This window comes from Oryctolagus cuniculus, chromosome 1 (assembly GCF_964237555.1).
Source record: "Oryctolagus cuniculus chromosome 1, mOryCun1.1, whole genome shotgun sequence".
Classification (NCBI taxonomy): domain Eukaryota; kingdom Metazoa; phylum Chordata; class Mammalia; order Lagomorpha; family Leporidae; genus Oryctolagus; species Oryctolagus cuniculus.
The window spans coordinates 139,275,996-139,294,301 of record NC_091432.1 but is presented as its reverse complement, the minus strand read 5'-3'; the positions used below and the strand labels follow the sequence as shown (position 1 = coordinate 139,294,301).

The 18,306-nt window shown below is 48.7% G+C and overlaps 1 protein-coding gene across 2 annotated transcripts in view; it reads right to left on the bottom strand.

The window, feature by feature from the left end:
- The window catches only part of SYK (spleen associated tyrosine kinase), a 96,244-nt gene that overhangs the window by 60,753 nt on the left and 17,185 nt on the right, over nucleotides 1-18,306 (bottom strand). The window lies entirely within an intron of this gene.

Sequence of the window (18,306 nt, the reverse complement as noted above, 5' to 3'; positions counted from 1 at the left end):
TTCTCATGAAAATGGACTCGGTCTAGAGGTGCCAGGTAGGATGCATCACCGTTTTCTTGGTTGTTTGATATTTTATAAAAAGTCCTAGGTTATAACATATACCGGATTTACAAGGAGACTGAACCAAGTGGAAGGGAGATTCTCAAAGCAGCCAAAAGGGAGACCTCAAGGTGCTAACTCCCAGCCAGGTCAGAGGCAGCACGGTCAATGTGTAGGGTTGAGGCCAGGGGCTGGCTCCCCCTGTGCCTGTTCCCAGATCTGCTGGGGTGACAGCCATTCGTGGTACCAGCAAAGGGCACATCCCCCCAAACTGAGACAGGGGCACTTACTTTTCAGTCCCAACTAAACAGTCATGTACTTTGTGAAGTACACAGACTTTGAATGCCTCACTCAAGTCTCTGATGTCCCCCATATATGGAAGAGGAGCCAGGACAGGCCCAGCCAGGCCGCACTCCACAAAGCCTGTGAAACACCACTGGAAATGCACGATGGGAAAAGATCCTGCCCCATCGGTTGGTGCTGGAAGGAGTCAGACTGAGCTGTTGACTGGGGTGGGGTCGCAAGGCTCACACGGGGATGTACTCAGAAAGTAGCTGCAGCCACTCTGCACCCTGAGCCAGTGAAAATAACAGCTGACGATACATGTGAGCTACAAAGAAATTAGACACACCTTCACTGCCGGCCAAGATGACTATGAGATCAAAGACCGGGAGTGAGAAAGGACCATGTCGCCCTGTGCTCAATGCTATAGGGAAAGTGTTTATCACCATTAAGTGTGATGTCACCTGGAGGATTGTTGATTTTTTTAAAGATTTATTTATTTGAAAGTCAGAGTTACACACAGAGAGAAGGAGAGGCAGAGAGAGAGAGAGAAAGAGAGAGAGGTCTTCCATCCACTGATTCACTCCCCAGTTGGCCGCAATGGCCAGAGCTATGCTAATCCGAAGTCAGGAGTCAGGAGCTTCTTCCAGGTCTCCCATGTGGGTGCAGGGGCTCAAGGACTTGGGCCTTCCTCTACTGTTTTCCCAGACCATGGCAGAGAGCTGGATGGGAAGTGGAGCAGCTAGGACTCGAACCAGCGCCTATATGGGATGCTGGCACTGCAGGTTTTACTTGCCACGCCATAGCGCCGGCCCCCACTGCAGACATTCTTTATCAAGTTAAGGAAGTTCCCATGATTACTAGTTGAAAGGGTGATAGGTTTTGTCAAATGCTTTTTCTGAACCTCCTGATGGGATCAAATGATTTTTCTTCTTTAGCTTGTTGGTAGAAAGGACAACATGATTTTCATAGGTTGAAACTGCTTTGCATATGTGAAACACAGCCTGTCTGATTGTGGCACATCATTCTTTCCATACATTGTCGGGTTTGACTTGCTAATATTTTGTTGAGGATTTTTGAATCTTTGATACTGTTTTCAGTTTTCTTTTATTTTAATGTCTTCATCTGGTTGTGGTAGAAGAGTAAATCTGGGGGGCAGGCACGGTGGCGTAGCAGGTAAAGCCTCTGCCTGCCATGCCAGCATCCCATATGGGCGCTGGTTCTAGTCCCAGCTGCTCCTCTTCCGATCCAGCCTCTGCTATGGCCTGGGAAATCAGTAGAAGATGGCCCAAGTCCTTGGGCCCCTGCACCTGCATGGGAGACCCAGAAGAAGCTCCTGGCTCCTGGCTTTAGATCGGTGCAGCTCTGGCTGTTGTGACCATCTGGGGAGTGAACCAGTGAATAGAAGATCTCGCTCTCTCTCTGCCTCTCCTCTATCTATGTAACTCTGACTTTCAAATAAATAAATAAAATTTTTAAAAGAAAGAAAGAAAGAAAGAAAGAAAGAAAGAAAGAAAGAAAGAAAGAAAGAAAGAAAGAAAGAAAGAAAAGTCTTAGGGAAAAAGAGTGAATCTGAATCACAGAGTGAATCAGGTCATGTTCCTTCTGCTTCCATTTTCTGGAGAAGACTATGGGAAGCTGCTATTATTTCTTCCTTCAATGTGGTAAAGCACATCAGTGGGCCCACCTGAGCCTGCTGATTTCTTGTGTGGAAGATTACACTGATGTACATTTTTAAACAAACAAGGCTATACAGTCTAAATACTTTCCCTCTGGTAAGTTTTGGTAGTTGAGTCTTTCAAGAATTAAGGTTTTTCACCTGTATTAACCAAATTTGCAAGTACAGAATTCCTTCATTAATTCATTTTATGTCTGTGAAATCAGTGGTGATGTCTGCTCTTTCATTTCTGATATTGCTAACTAGTGTCTTCTCTATTTTTTGTTTACTTTGGCTAAAAGTTTATCAATTTTGTTGGTAATTTCAAAGAACTAACATGGGCTTTATCTTCTCTATTGTTTTCTGGTTTTTAATTTCAATAATTTCTGCTTTACTTTTAATTACTTCTTTTCTTCTTTCTATGCCCTTCATAGGGTGCACTCATCAGTTATTGAATAGATGTATGTGTCTATGTTTGTTTTTTAAATATAATATATATACTTAATGCCATAAAGCTTCCTCTAAGGATTGCTGCTTCTGCTGCATCCCAAAATTTTTGATAAGTTTTATTTTCCTTTTTTATGCAGCTCAATTTTTTTTTTAAATCTTCTGAGAGTTTTCTTTGACCTATTGGCTAAGTAGAAACCTATTGTTTAATTTCCACATAACCCGGATTTTGCAGATATCTTTTTAAAAAAAATTATTTATTTGAAAGGCAGAGTTACAGAGAGGCAGAGGGAGAGAGAGAGAGGCAGAGAGAGAGAGAGAGAGAGAGAGAGAGAATCCTCTATCTGCTGGTTCCCTTCCCAAGTGGCTGCAATGGCCAGAGCTGGGCTGATCCAAAGCTCTGCACTTCTTCCAGGTCTCCCACGTGGGTGCAGGGGTCCAAGCACTTGAGGCATCTTCCACTGCTTTCCCAGGCACATTAGCAGGGAGCTGGATCAGAAGTGGAGCAGCTGGGACTTGAACTGGTGTTCATATGGGATGCCGGCACTGCAGGCAGCAGCATTACCCACTGTGCCACAGCGCCGGCCCCATCAGCTATCTTTGTGTGACCAGTATCTAGTTTACTTATATTGTATTCTGAAAACACAATATGCACGACTCCTATCTTTTGAATTTGTTAATTTATCTTTTCCAGGAATGTGTTCTTAGTGGATATTCCATGGGGTCTTGAAACGCATGGGCACTGTTCTTTTGTTGGACTGAATATCTTGTAAGTGCCATTTCGATCAAGTAGATGACGATGCAGCTCAGGTGATCCATACGCTGAATGATTTTCTGTCTAGTTGGTCTCTTAGTTACTGACAGAGGAAGACTGGAATCTCCTACCTTGACAGTGCATTTGTCTGTCTCTCTATTTAATTTGTGTTTTCCTTGTATATTTTGATGTTCTGTTGTTATGTGCATATGTGTTGGTGCCTGTGAAGTCCTCTTGTATATTTCATCCTTTATCACTGTGTAACGATTTCCTTGAAGCCTTGACCCACGTCGTCTGTGGTTTTTTTTTTTTTGTTTTTTTTTTTTTTTTGTCTTTTCAGTGATACAGGCAGTGAGGAGCATGCCAGAAATGCTGATAACCTGACTTGATCAGTAAGGGCCGTATTCATGTCTTGAATTACCACATGTCCCCCACAAATATGTAATGATTACATGTTCATCAAAAAAAGGACTTTGTGGAATGTAAAAAACATAACTTAAAATTAACCTTTACAAATATATTTTGTAGGGGGGGCACTGTGTTGTAATGGGTTAAACTGCCACTTGCAATGATGACATTCCACATCAGAGCAGGGCTTAGAGTCCTAGATGCTCCGCTTCCAGTCCGGCTCCCTGCTAATGTGCCTGAAAAAGCAGAAAATGAGGCTCGCGTACTTGGGGCCCTGCACCCACACGGGAGACCCAGCGGAAGTTCCTGATAGCAGCTTCAGCCTGGTCCCACTCCAGTTATTGTGGCCATTGCGGAGTGAACCAGCAGATGGGAGATCTCCCTCTCTCTCTCCCTCCCTCCCTCTCTCTCTCTCTCTCTCTCTGTTACACTGCTTTTCAAATAAAATATATAAATAAACCTTTAAAAACCCATTTTGTAAATGAAAAAATAGTAAAGGAGTAAATATAAATTTAAAATGGGCCTGCATGCACATTTATGTGGTATGTATATGTACATGTAAAGACCTGAAAGAGTGTGCTCTAAGCTGCTAAATGATTTTTTTAAAGATTTGTTTATTTGAGAGATAGAGTTACAGAGAGAGGAAGAGACTAAGATAAGTCCTCCATCAGCTGGTTCACTTCCCAATTGGCTGCAACAGCCAAAGCAGGGCTGATCCGAAGCCAGGAGCCAGGAGCTTCTTCCAGGTCTCCCACGTGGGTGCAGGGGCCCAAGGACTTGGGCCATCTTCCACTGCTTTCCCAGGCCATAGCAGAGAGCTGGATGGGAAGAGAAGCAGCCGGGACTCGAACTGGCACCCATGTGGGATGCCAGTGTCACAGGCAGGAACTTAGCCTATTATGCCACAGCGCCAAGCCCTACTACCTGATTCTTATTGTGGTTTGGTTGCCATTATCTAAATTTACAACTTAAAAAAAATCCCAATACTCATTGTCCTTCAAAACAAAACAACACATCTCTCTAACCACTAAAATAACCAACATTTAACCTTGCACGGAACTTGAGTTTTGCCAAAAGACTTGCTGAAGTTCAACATTTACTCCATAAGGAACAGGGTCATTTACTCCACAAGGGATAGACTCTGTGGCGCTGGCTGGTGGGTTAAAGCCCTGGCCTGAAGCGTCGGCATCCCATATGGGCGCCGGTTCTAGTCCCGGCTGCTCCACTTCCCATCCAGCTCTCTGCTATGGCCTGGGAAAGCAGTGGAAGATGGCCCAAGTCCTTGGGCCCCTGCACCTGCGTTGGAGACCCAGAAGAAGCTCCTGGCTCCTGGCTTTGGATCGGCGCAGCTCCAGCTGTTGCAGCCATCTGGGGAGTGAACCAATGGAGGGAAGACCTCTCTCTCTGCCTCTCCTCTCTCTGTGTAGGGTGAACCAATGGAAAAAGGAGACCTTGCTCTCTGTCTCTCTCTCACACACTAACTTTGCCTGTCAAAAAAAAAAAAAAAATGAATAGGCTCTGGTCTGGTCTGGAAAGGATGCCCGCTTCTCTGCTTCTCCCATGGACTGCTGACCTGTAGTTACGCAGCACTGCCACAAAGACTCCATTGCGTGAAAATGCCTGAGGCTGGGGCTGGTGTCTTGGCACGGTGAGCTAAGCTGCTGCCTGCCATGCCAGCATCACATGTCAGAACACCAGTTTGAGTCCCCTGCTAATGTGCATCCGAAGATGGCAGAAGATGACCCAAGTGGCTGGACCTTGCCATTTACACAGGAGACCCAGATGGAGTTCCTGGCTGCTGGTTTTGGCCTGAACCAGCAATGAAAGCCTCTGTCTCTCTCTTTCTCTCTCTCTTCCCACCCTCCGCCCCAACCCTTGTCAATCTATCAAATAAAATATGCCTGAGGCTGCCCTGCCGCCAGGCGAGGATTTCCATGTGATAGCCTCTGACCATCCAATTTGCCTGTTTGACCCTGCAGATCTCAACAGTGGGAGCTGTGAGAACTCCTACATCATGTCAGTCTCCAGCCTGTGCACTCTGAAATGGGCCTGCCACATGAGCCTAGTGGTTAAGACACCACATCCCACATCACAATGCCTGGGTTTGGTTCCCAGTTCTGGCTTCTGATTCCAGGTTCATGCTACTGTACACCCTGGGAAGGCAATAGACAATGGCTCAAGGTCTTGGGTTACTGACAGCCATAGGGGAGACCTAGACTGGGTTTCTAGCTCCCAGCTTCAGCCCCAGCCCAGTGTTGCCCATGTGAGCACTTGGGGAGTGAACCAGTAGATGGAAACACTTCGTGTGTGTGTGTCTGTCTGTCTGTCTCTCTGCCTCTCTAATACCTGCCCTAAAATCAGTCCCTGGTTAGGAGGAAGATACTTACTTTTAAAATATTGACTACAAGAAATGATTCTTTCATAAAAAAACTAGCATGATGATTGGGAAATTCTTACTTAAGAACCAACTGGAGGGTCCAGTGCTGTGGTGTAGTAGGTTAAGCCTCTGCCTGCAGTGTCGGCATCCCATATGGGCACTGGTTTGAGTCCCAGCTGCTCTACTTCCAATCCAACTTCCTGATAATGGCCTGGGAGAGCAGTGGAAGATGGCCCAAGTCCTTGGGCCCCTACACCTGCAAGGGAGACCAGAAGAAGCTCCTGGCTTCAGATTAGCCCAGCTCTGGCCATTGCAGCCATTTGGGGAGAGAACCAGCAGATAAAAGACACCTCTCTCTCTCTCTCTCTCTGTAACTCTACCTCTCAGATAATAAAAATAAAAATATTTTAAAAACAGAACCCTCTGGACTTGCCACTATGAGGGCTTTTCAAACCATTCATGGAAATACATATTATGAAAACTTACGATGTATTTCAAGACTATTTTTGTACCAAAAAAAAAAAAGAGCCTTATCTTTTATTTCCATTTTCCACGACCTTGTGGAAGTCCCAACGCATGTTGAAACAGAACTAGGAAGTCGGTGAGAAATGGCTATTAATCCTGCCTCCCCCTGGCCCTGTTCAGGGAAGCCTCCCTGTACCCAAACAGTGCCTGGGACGGGTCCATCCCAGGAGCACAGTCAACATCATCAGTTGTAAGTAATCTAAAACACAGGGCTAAGAGAGTTTCATTGTACTACAAATATTTTTATTTGTTACAAAAACATGCCTCATACAAAAACAGTAAATTTCATTTGGTTCCAAAATTCATTTCCTTGCTTTGTACAAGAGAAACAAAACACAGTGATTCTTGCTGTCTCAGACGAACACAAGTGTGTTCCAGGCCGTCGCTCTAGACGCCGAGGTGGTGAGTACTGGCCCATGCTCCTCGGGTGAGATGCTTCCTAGTGCCCCTGGATGAAGCAGTTCCAGGGCACAGCCTTACTTGATGTGGGTTTCTTCTCAAAGACGGGGTACGTTGTAACACTATGGATTCATTCACATTGAACTCACAGCCTACCGCCTTATCAGTCCTACCTGGAGGAGCCTTCTCTGACATACCTGTTTTCTCTCTAAGACACATCACAGCCTGCAAGCACTTAGGGACAACACTCAGGCTGTGCTAAGGGCCCATTTTAAACAGCACAATGGAGGCAGGTATATGGTCTAGCACTTCAGACATCCACATTCCCTATTGTAGATCCCAGTAGGCAGGGGTGCGGGCTCAAGTAGCTGATTTCCAACCACTCAACGTAGAAGACCTGCATTGAGTTCCTGGGGCCTGGATTTGCTTCTAGCAGGAGCCAGCATTTGGGGAGAGAACCAGCAGGTGGGAGTTCTCTCTGTCCCCTCTCATCGCCAATAAATGAATTTTTAAAGATAATTTTTTTAAAAAAGTAAAAGCACCACAAATCAAAAAAGCGTGAGAATTTATAAATCATGGTGTTAGATGGACTAGGAAAAGGACACTTGCTTGTGGTATGAGCTGAAGCATGTACTCAGAGCCTTGCCTGGTTAGGCCTCTGCTGGACACATGTATGTTGGTTGTCTCCAACGTTTTACCACTATGCACATGCCCAAGAATGACCCCAAATGCACTGTAAATATTCACTGTGGGATTGCAACTACGTTTGGCGAGTGGGTGAGTTCACAAAGACAGTGCCCATTTTGAGTGACTCCCAGAATATTTACAAAGGGCCTCGGCGGTCAGAAGCAAACTGGATGAGTTTGCCCTACGTCCAGGTTATTGTACAAATTGATACAAGGGAGAACAGATACTAATATTTGGAAAATTCTCATCTCAGTTCGTCTCAGCTGTCTATAGTCCCCTCTCCCTGGATTCACTTGTTCTTCAATAAAATGTTTCCTGCCACCCTCAAAAGCATGGGTTTTATTTAGATCTATCAAAATTCAGGGGCCACTATTGTGGCGCAGTGGGGAGCATCCCATAGGAACACCAGTTCATATCCTGCTTGCTCTACTTTCAACCCAGCTCCTTGTTAATGGCTGGGAAAAGCAGAAGATGCCCATGTGTCTGGGCCCTGCCACCATGTGGAAAAACCAAATGAAGCTCTCGGCTCCTGGTTTCAACCTGGCTCAGCCTTGGTCACTGCAGCCATCTGGGGAGTGAGCCAGCAGTTGGAAGACCTTGCTCACTCTCTCTCTCTCTCTCTCTCTGTAACCTGACTTTCATATAAATAAGCAAAGCTTTTTTTAAAAAAAATCAGTCCATGGCTTGCAACACACTGTCTGGTTTACTACTTGAGGTGTTGATATATGGTATACACTGCTCCACAGCCAAGGCGTGCAGTGTAGACAGGGAAACACAGCAGTGCAAATAAGAGCAACTTTCACCCTGAAAGGGACCCGGACCCTGGCTCACCAGCTCTCTAGCCTTGAGCAAATTACCCTCCCTTTCCTCATGCATAAAAAGGGCACAAATTCAACTTTATTTGTAATTTTTTAGGAAAAATATAGGCATACATGGCAAAATAGTAACTTTATAAATTTTGAGTGATGTGGAGCTTTCCTTTAAAAAAAAAAAAAAACCCTTCCCACAAAAACAATAGCTGTTCAAAGCATGCTGCTGGCTCCTACTGTTTCTTTCACCCTGACCACAAACAACTTGAGTGCAGCACAGGGTCTTGGCTACTGCTATGGTCCCAGCACCCGACCCTATTCCTAACCCATATAAAGTGGCCCTGACTGGCCATGGAGATCAGAGGCAGGCAGAAGCAAAGAGCACCCTGTGGACGGGTTTGGTTGGTTTGTTTATTCTTGTTTGTTCCTACAAAAACCTCATTCTTACATGAAAATGTCAAAAATCCTACAGGGCTCTGTAAGATAAACATGAAATGACCAGAAGCTTCCACAAACTTGGGTACAGACAGGGTAAAGGTGTTGCTACCAGCTCCTCTCTGAAATTGCCCCATAACAAGAACTAGAAAGAGAAACGCCAGAAAGACCACCCGAGGTGTTGTCCCAGTCCATTTTCTGTTGCTGTAACAGACCCCTGCTCCATACAGAAAGGCTGGTCCTGGCTTGAGATTCGGTCCAGCGTCAAGGGCTGCACGTGGTGGTGCCCTTCTTGCTGGCAGAGTCGCGAAGGGGTGCAGGGCACCCTGCCGCACTGGCTTTGACTGCAGACCCACGCACGAGATAACCCTTGACCCTTTAGTGTGTGAATCACATGGATGGATGAGTCCTTTCATGAGGACAGAGCCCTGGTCCCCTCCTAAAGGTCCCACCTCAATCCCTCACAACAGGGGCTGAATGTCAACGTGAGTTTCAAAGGCCATGAATTGCATTCCAACCACAGCAAGCAATCAGAGCCAATGGCAAAGGGGGCCCATGCCGGCACCCAGGCTCTTAAGGAGGGCTGCTGCACACCTGCAGGGCAGTCGCTCTACACAGCAAGGCAATGCCTACCGCTGCTTGGGCATGAAAGAGAGAGGAGGTTCCAAATGGATAGCAACCTCCCCCAGAAGAAATACCTACTAAACCAAATCTCTCTCTCAGTCTCTGCCTCTCATACACACACACACACGTACACACACACACCAGGCCCCTCTATGACTTATTTCAAATATTAGAACCTGCTAGTGGGCTACCTCAAGTAGAAGAAAAGGAGAGAAGCAACAAGAGGAACAGGTGGAGGATACGCAGCATTCGACAGGAAGGTGTCTCACAGGGCAGGTGCCGTCATGACCACACATACGGATACAGAATCAAGGAAGTTGAGAGAATCATCACACTGTCCAAAAGTGAGCTCAAGGGCTGGCACTGTGGTACAGCAGGTTAAGCTGCCACCTGTGACGCCGCCATCCCAGCTGAACACTGCTTCAAGTCCTGGCTGCTCCACTTCCTCTCCAGCTCCATGCTAATGCCCCTGGGAAAGCAGTGGAAGATGGCCCAGGTGCTTGGGTCCTTTGTGGGAGACCAGTGTGGAGTTCCTGGCTCCTTGCTTCAGCCTGGCCCAGGTCTAGCCATTGAAGCCATTTGGGAGAAAGAATGAGCAGATGGAAGATCGATTGATCTATCTATCTCTATCTCTCTCTCTCTCTCTCTCTCTCATCTCTATATCTCTGCCCCTTTTCCTCCCTAACTCTGCCTTTCAAATAAATAAATAAATCTTTCAAACAAAAGAGTGCTCAAGCCAAGGAAGTTCAGGCGGGGCAGAGACACAAGAGGCTGGCTGAGGTCGGAGCAGAAAGAGCAGAAAACAAAGCTGACACCAACACTGCAAAGAGTGAGAGGCTTGAGAAACGTGCAATGGAAATAAGAGTAAAGGAACTCAACAGAAATGCAGAAAGACAAAGGAGATCCAAAATAAGCAAAATTGGTTGGCGCCACGGCTCACTAGGCTAATCCTCCACCTGCGGCGCTGGCACCCCAGGTTCTAGTCCCGGTCGGGGCGCCGGATTCTGTCCCGGTTGCCCCTCTTCCAGGCCAGCTCTCTGCTGTGGCCAGGGAGTGCAGTGGAGGATGGCCCAGGTCCTTGGTCCCTGCACCCCATGGGAGACCAGGAGAAGTATCTGGCTCCTGCCATCGGATCAGCGCGGTGCACCAGCCACAGCGGCCATTGGAGGGTGAACCAATGGCAAAGGAAGACCTTTCTCTCTGTCTCTCTCTCTCACTGTCCACTCTGCCTGTCAAAAATAGAATAAAATAAGCAAGATCGATGTTCCTGAAGTAAAGAATTTAAACAAAGGAGTGCAACTCAAGTTTAAAGTTATAAATAAAGGAAACTTCCAGAAATAAAAGAGGCCTCACCTCCAGGGGTTAAGAAAGCATCTTATCCAGGAGTCTCCAGAGGAAAAGTAAACTACTGGTCCACCAGCTAACCATAGCACCCCCAGCAAGCCCACCTGTGGGTCTGCAGCCTGAGGATCTGGGGCTGGTGGCTTGTTCACGGCAGCCAAGAAAGGAATCCCCGGATGAAGGGTAAAGAGAGCTGCTCCATGCAAACAACTGAATGCCATCCACCCTTTAGAAAGAGGGAAGTTCTGCCATCTGTGACAGCACAAAAGAACCTGTAGGGACAGCACTGTAAGTGAAAGAAGCCAGACATGGCTAAGACAACGACCACATGTTCCCCGTCACGAGTGGAAGCCAAAACAACAGAACTCCAGGAAGCAGAGGCAGAACGGAAGTCACCAGGGCCTGGGGGTGAGGGAAAGGATGGTGGGTGTCGGTCAACACAAGGTTGCAGTTAGGCATGGGAAGTATTCAAGGCGATGGCTATTTGTATTAGCTTGATCCCATCATTCCACATTGTATTCATACATCACACCATCACCGCACATGCCACAATTATAATTTATCCAAAAAATTTTAAAAACATGCTGGACCTTCTCTTTGCTAGCACCTCAAGGCAGAAGACAGGAGAGCAACGGACACAGAGTTTTCAAGGGTGGCGACATGTCCCCCACCCCACCCCAGGTGGTCTAGCTGGGCTCAGTTCTGGCGCCTCATTGAAGAACCGGGGGGACGGGACGGGGTCCAGCATTGTGGTGCGGTGGGTTAGACTGCTGCTTGCAATGCACGCATGCCATACAGGAACGCTGGTTAGAGTCCCAGCTGCGCCACTTCTGATACAGCTCCCTGCTAACATGCCTTGGAAAACAGAAGATAAACCAAGTACTTGGGCCCCTGCCGCCCATGTGGGAGACCAGGAGGGAGTTCCTGGCTCCTGGCTTAGTTGTGGTTGTTTGCGGAGTGAACCAATGGATGGACACTCTCTTTCTCTCTCTATCTCGTCCTTTCTCCTCTCTCTCTCTCTCTTTCAAATAAATCAAAGTTTAAAACAGACAGTATGGGGACATGGCAGGGCTATCCATCTTCTAAACATCTGCCACAAAGTCACTCCAGAAGTCTCTTAAAAACACAGGCAGGGCCAGTGCCGCAGCTCACTAGGCTAATCCTCCACCCTGCAGCGCCGGCACACCGGGTTCTAGTCCCGGTCGGGGCGCCGGATTCTGTCCTGGTTGCCCCTCTTCCAGGCCAGCTCTCTGCTGTGGCCAGGGAGTGCAGTGGAGGATGGCCCAAGTGCTTGGACCCTGCACCCCATGGGAGACCAGGATAAGTACCTGGCTCCTGCCATCGGATCAGCGCGGTGCACCGGCCGCAGCACGCCAGCCGTGGTGGCCATTGGAGGGTGAACCAACGGCAAAGGAAGACCTTTCTCTCTGTCTCTCTCTCTCTCTCTCTCTCACTGTCCACTCTGCCTGTCAAAAAAAAAAAAAAAAAAAAAAAACAAAAAAAACAAAAAAAAAAACCACAGGCAGTTGGGCCAGCGCCATGGCTCACTAGGCTAATCCTCTGCCTGCAGCGCTGGCATCCTCTATGGGCACCAGGTTCTAGTCCCGGTCGGGGCGCCGGGTTCTGTCCCGGTTGCTCCTCTCCCAGTCCAGCTCTCTGCTGTGGCCCAGGAGTGCAGTGGAGGATGGCCCAAGTGCTTGGGCCCTGCACCCGCATGGGAGACCAGGAGAAGCACCTGGCTCCTGGCTTTGGATCCGCGCAGTGTGCTGGCCGTAGTGGCCATTTGGGGGGTGAACCAACGGCAAAAGGAAGACCTTTTTCTCTGTCTCTCTCTCTCACTGTCCACTCTGCCTGCCAAAAAAAAAAAAAAAAAAAACCCACAGGCACTAAAGACGCAGGTGTTGCTGGTGCACAGTGCACTGCAGGAGCTACTGCTTTCCTGGGAGGGCTCAGGTCGCAGGTGCACAGGGAAAGCTCCCGGCCGGCGGAGCAGAGCTCTTCCTCCCCCCGCAGGTGAAACTCACCCTGGAGACCTGGCACGGGCTGGCCAGAGGAGACCTCCGTCCCTTTGGAAAAGCCCTGCGGGCAGCCTGGCACACAGCCAGAACAAAGAATCGCCAGCTGTGGAGTTACCATCTCAGCAGGGAAGGCTCAGGCGCTCAAAACTAATGCAGACATGGGCAGTCACACAGGACTCCCACCTAAGACAAAAACAAAACAAAACAAATGTCTGGAGCGGGTGACCGGTTCACAGGATTCTAAAGAAGGAAGAGAAAAGCTGTCATCCACGGAAACATTTTTAGTTACATAAAACTCAATTTTGGTAAAACAACAGTTCTTCTGAGAAAATTTTTTTCCTTTTTAATTGGTACATCATAATTGCATAGATGAGGGTACTTCAAAGAGTTTGTGGAAAATGTAACTAAACGGTAGTTTACTTTGGTACAAAAATTTTTTGAAAATCACGCATGACTTTTTATAACACGCATTTCCCACAGACTTCTGGAAGTACCCCGGCATTAGCGGAGTACAGAGTGATATTTCAATACATGGTTGCAGGGGTGTGGATTTGGGCTAACCGTTAAGATGCAGGTGAAGGCACCTGTACTCCAGCCCATGCGACGTATTGGGGCTTCAACCTGCCTCTGGCTCTTTACTAACACACACACTGGGAAGCAGCAGGTAACGGCTCGAGCAGCTGGGTCCTTGCCACACACATGGGAGACTTGGATGGCGTTCCTGCTCTCTCAGCTGCAGCCTGCTTCAGTCCTGGGAGGGAAGCAGCAGATGTGAGCGCACTCTCTCTCCTTCTCCCTCTCTGTCGCTGTACCTCTCAAACAAATAAATGAAAATTGAACAAGAAAAAATACACGGATATAATATATACTGATCAGGTCACGGTTCTCAGCATCTCCAAATCCTTCTCATCTCTGTGTTTGGAACCTTCAAGCTCCTCTCTTCTAGTTCTTCAAAAAAACATGAGAGATCTGCAAAAACTTCAAGAGGAGTGCACGTAATAAAAAAACAATGCATCGATTTCAAAAAAATCTTTGGGATCAGGATACGCCTATCTTTTCAATTCCTTTGTGCACAAATATAGGTTACCGTGAAGAGCAGTCACCTCTTGGCACTTGGAACCTGGGCACCATGCACAGTGTGACAGCTGGAAAACTATTCTGGTGGCCTCCCTTGCTGTCAGTGGAGCCCACACCAGGACCCCGGTGCTGGGCGAAGCCCCTGTCGGGGAGCGGCTGCAGCTGGGTTTCCTGATTCGGGAGTGAGTCATCAAAGGAAGTGTGTAATTCAGGGACCCTCCAGAGTGGTTTCTCTTGTGGTATTTTATCTCTGCTCAAGTCAAGCCGCACAGGAATTCCCGAGACAGGCTGACCGGACGTCTCTGGCCAGCCACCCCGAGCGCACGTGCAGGGCTGCAGGACACAGCCTGTCCCTGCCCTGCGTCCACTCACCTCTGACCCTCCAGCCTCAGACAGCCTCCCATGGCCCCCAGACTTTTTCAAAAAATTTTATTTGCTTTATTTTTATTTATCTGACAGGCAGAAAAAGAGAGAGAGAGAGAGAGAGAGAGAAAGATCTTCCATTTGCCGCTTTACTCCCCAAAAGCCTGCAACAGTTGGGGGTTTAGCCAGGTCAAAGCCAAGAGCTGGGGACTCAAGCCACGTGTCCCACATGTGTGGCAGGGACACAGCTACTTCTCACTGGTGCCTCCCAAGGTGCGCGTCAGCAGGAAGCTGAACCAGGGAGCAGAGCTGGGACTTGGGATGCAGGTGCCCCAGGCAGTGCCTTAACCGCTGTGCCAACCCCCCAGCCCAGAGCTCTACAATGAGCCAACGAGGCACACATCTGGTTTTCCTATACTGGGATGGGGTCATTCACTCAGCATGGCATTTGTTCATTTTTTCTGAATAAGGAACAAGTTCCCACTTCCTTTTAAAATAGAGTAAACTTCAGATCTCAAATGCAAGGAAAGGATGGTGGGTTTTTCTTTTTCTTTTTTTTATTTATTTATTTTTATTTTTTTGACAGGCAGAGTGGACAGTGAGAGAGACAGAGAGAAAGGTCTTCCTTTTGCCATTGGTTCACCCCCCAAGTGGCCACTACGGCCGGCACGCTGCGCAGATCCGAAGCCAGGAGCCAGGTACTTCTCCTGGTCTCCCATGGGGTGCAGGGCCCAAGCACCTGGGCCATCCTCCACTGCACTCCCTGGCCACTGCAGAGAGCTGGCCTAGAAGAGGGGCAACGGGACAGAATCTGGCACCCTGACCGGGACTGGAACCCTGTGTGCCGGCGCCGCAAGGCGGAGGATTAGCCTAATGAGCCGCGGCGCCAGCCACCACTAAAAACTTTTAAATTCAAATAGTTTTCCTAATATGCATTTTTATGAAATTTTTTACCATTTTATTTGAAAGAGACACAGAGAGAGTATGAGAGAGCGAGAGCGAGAGCGAGAGAGAGAAAGAGAGATCTTAAACCTACTCATTCAAACCTACTCATTCAGCAGGACCAAGCTGAAGTCAGGGGCTTGGAACTCAATCTGGGAATCCTACAAGGGAGGCAGGGAGCCAACGACTTGAGCCGTCACCAGCTGCTTCCCAGGGTCCACATCAGCAGGAAACGGGAACCAGAAGTGGAGACAGGCCTGAAACCCAGTCGCTCCAACAGGCATCTCAAACCGGGTCTTAACCACTGTGCCAGTGCCTACTCCTTTGATGAACTTTCTGAAGATTTCTTGTGTGCACGGATTCCAACACATTTTGCCCCAACTTCAAAATATCTTTTATTCTCATTTTCCACAAACTTTCTGAAGCCCGCTTGTCTAACCTGTGCACACCCTCCTGTGCTTTCAAGCCAGCTCTGAATTACTTACAACGCCTAATGCGACGTAAGTGCTGCGTCAGCAGCTCAGCACTGCTGTGATCATTGTCCTTAGTTAGTGCCTCCGACCTGACCTTGGTTGAATCCTCTGATGCTGTGGAAACCACAGATCAGCAGGGCTGATGGTGTCTGTGCTTAATATCCGAGGAGGCAATAATCAAGCCAGACCCTCCAAGTCTGGGTTCCCACTCACAATTCTGCTGCAAGGAGAGAGCACTGGGGCACAGTAGGTCGGGCCACCGCGTCTGACACTGGCATTCCACGTTGGAGTGCTGGTTTGAGTCCCGGCTGCTCCACTTCTGACCCAGCTCCCTGTTAACGTGCCTGAGAAGGCAGCAGATGATGGCCATAGTGCTCGGATGGACCTCTGTCACCCATGTGCGAGACCTTACACAGTTCCTAGCTCCTGCCTAGACCAACCCTGGCCACTGTGGGCAGCTGGCTAGCGAAATAGAAGATGGAAGATTTTCTCTTTCTCTCTCTGCCTTTTAAATAAATAATAAATCTTAAAAAAAAAAAAAACAGCTGGCACTGTGGGGTAGCAGGCTAAGCCTCCACCTGTGGTGCCAGCATCCCATATGGGCGCCGCTGCTCCACTTCCAATCCAGCTCCCTGCTGTGGCCTGGGAAAGCAGTAGAACATGGCCCAGGTCCTTGGGCCCCTGCACCCATGTGGGAGACCTGGAAGAAGCTCTTGGATCCTGGCTTCAGATTGGACCAGCTCTGGCCAATTCAGCCATTTGGGAGTGAACCAGCAGATAGAAGACCTCTCTCTCTGCCTCTCCTTCTCCCTTTGTAACTCTGACTTTCAAATAAGTCTAAAAAATAAAATAAAATAAAACAGAATTTGGCTTCAAGGCAGCCCTGGGAACCCATGCCTTCCCCACCTGAATCATTGGCAACACCACGAGCCGGATGGTAATGGACTGTGGGCATGTGCACATGCATGTCGGTGAGGCTGTCCTGCTCAGCTGGCAATCACCGTGGAGTTAGTAAATAGCCCAGACCATCCACCGGAGGACAAGATTCGGAGTCTCTTCTCAAAGATGAGGGTGGGGAGAGGACGTGTGGCCTGGGACACCCGCCCTTCCATACTGGGTTCAAGTCCCGGCTCCAGTTCTGACTCCAGTTTCCTGCTAATGGAAGGCAGCAGGTGTTGGCTCAGGTAGCTGGGTACCTGCCACCCACGTGGGAGTGCTGGATGGAGTTCCAGGCTCCTGCTTTCAGCCTGGCCACTGTGGGCAACTGGGGATTGAAATCAACAGACAGGAACTCTTGCTGTCAGTGTGCATTTCCAGTAAATAACTAAGAACTCAAAGGTAAGGCTGCTCCCCTGCACCATCAATTACTGGGATAAGATCCCCTCAAGAAAATTGGCAGCTAAGGGGCTGGCGCTGTGGCGTAGTGGGTAAAGCCACTGCCTGCAGAGCCAGCATCCCATATGGGCGCCAATTTGAGTCCTGGCTGCTCCACTTCCGATCAAGCTCTCTGCTGTGGCTTGGGAAAGCAGTGGAAGAAGGCCCAAGTCCTTGGGCACCTGCACTCATGTGGGAGACCTGGAAGAAGCTCCTGGCTCCTGGCTTCTGATTGGCTCAGCTCTGGCCATTGTGGCCAGTTGGGGAGTGGGCCAGCGGATGGAAGACCTCTCTCTCTCTCTCTCTGTCTCTCCTTCTCTCTCTCGCTGTGTAACTCTGACTTTAAAATGAATAAATAAGTCTTAAGGAAGAAAGAAAGGAAGGAAGGAAGAAATTTGGGAGCCATCGAAGTCAACACAAGGACAAGGGCCAAGCATTCTGCCTGACACACTTGCGCGTGGAGCAGCCGGGTGAAGAACTGTGATGGGGGGAGCGGGGAGAGGAAGAACTGGTCTTGCTCTGGCGCTCCCCAGAGAAGGCCCACAGAGGGCTGGGGTCCGACACAGCCAGGGCCCAGGAGCCCTTGCTACAACTGTGGAAACGCCTGTCGACTCTGACGCACAGCCACCAACCACATGTGGCCACTGGCCCTTGAAATGTGGCTAGCGCAACTGAGAACTGAATTTTTAATTTTATCGGATTTTGAGTAGCTGCGATGTAAACAGCCCCTTACAGCTAATGGCTCAATACTGCACGTCTGTGGCAAGGAATCCGGGGAAAGTGCCCACCCCAAGACCAGTGCAATGGGGGCTGCAGGTCAAAGAGGTCTGTTACAACACACATAGAGAGAGATGGACTCTGGCTGGCCCAGGCACCTCTCCCTTCCAGAACTTTCTCACTCGAAGGCCAAACTTGAACGCTCTGGGCTTTCTTTTTATTACGGGAGTGGTACATTTTTCTCCAAAATCCTCTAACTATATCCAAATAAGAGTGTCTGTGATGGGCAGAGAAGGTCACACTGGGAGCACAGTGCATACAGAAATATCTAGGGCGTGATCTCCAACTGGACAACTTCAAAGTGCATGACAAGGGCCAGAAGCAGGTGACAAAGTGTCTCTCGGCCCCAGAGTCAGAGAGGCCATGTCTGTCTGTCCAGGGACAAGGGGCAGGACAGCTGTGGAGAACACACTCTCCATGTCATTTATCAGAGGCACCCAGGTTCCAAGCACATCACTAGGCACAGACAGATGGCTTGCTGCAAAGTCAGGGAACACC